Raw genomic sequence first — 324 nt, forward strand, 5'->3', positions numbered from 1 at the left:
AATTAGATAAATGTTTTACTTGTTAATGCATATATCACTCTTTTACCTAAAGTGAAACAGAAAATTCCCTGAAGAATTATCTTTCATTACAAATGCTTAAATTACAGAAAACTAATAAAAAATGGATTGGCAGATGAATATACACAGACAAACAATATCTTAATAAATGAGTGAATGAAACTGATAAACGAAAAGACGTCATCAAAAAATTCACAAATCCCCATCTTTATAATATTCTCAAGAAACAGGTCGCACGTACTTCTTCCTAACTCAAGATTCGTTACATATCTACATATATCTGGCGATTCAGTTATAAGACAAGTA

At 29.0% G+C, this 324-nt stretch overlaps 1 protein-coding gene across 1 annotated transcript in view; it reads right to left on the reverse strand.

The window, feature by feature from the left end:
* The window catches only part of LOC119591469 (organic cation transporter 1-like), a 15,266-nt gene that overhangs the window by 14,362 nt on the left and 580 nt on the right, over window positions 1-324 (reverse strand).

The sequence above is a fragment of the Penaeus monodon genome, chromosome 28 (genome assembly GCF_015228065.2).
Source record: "Penaeus monodon isolate SGIC_2016 chromosome 28, NSTDA_Pmon_1, whole genome shotgun sequence".
NCBI lineage: Eukaryota > Metazoa > Arthropoda > Malacostraca > Decapoda > Penaeidae > Penaeus > Penaeus monodon.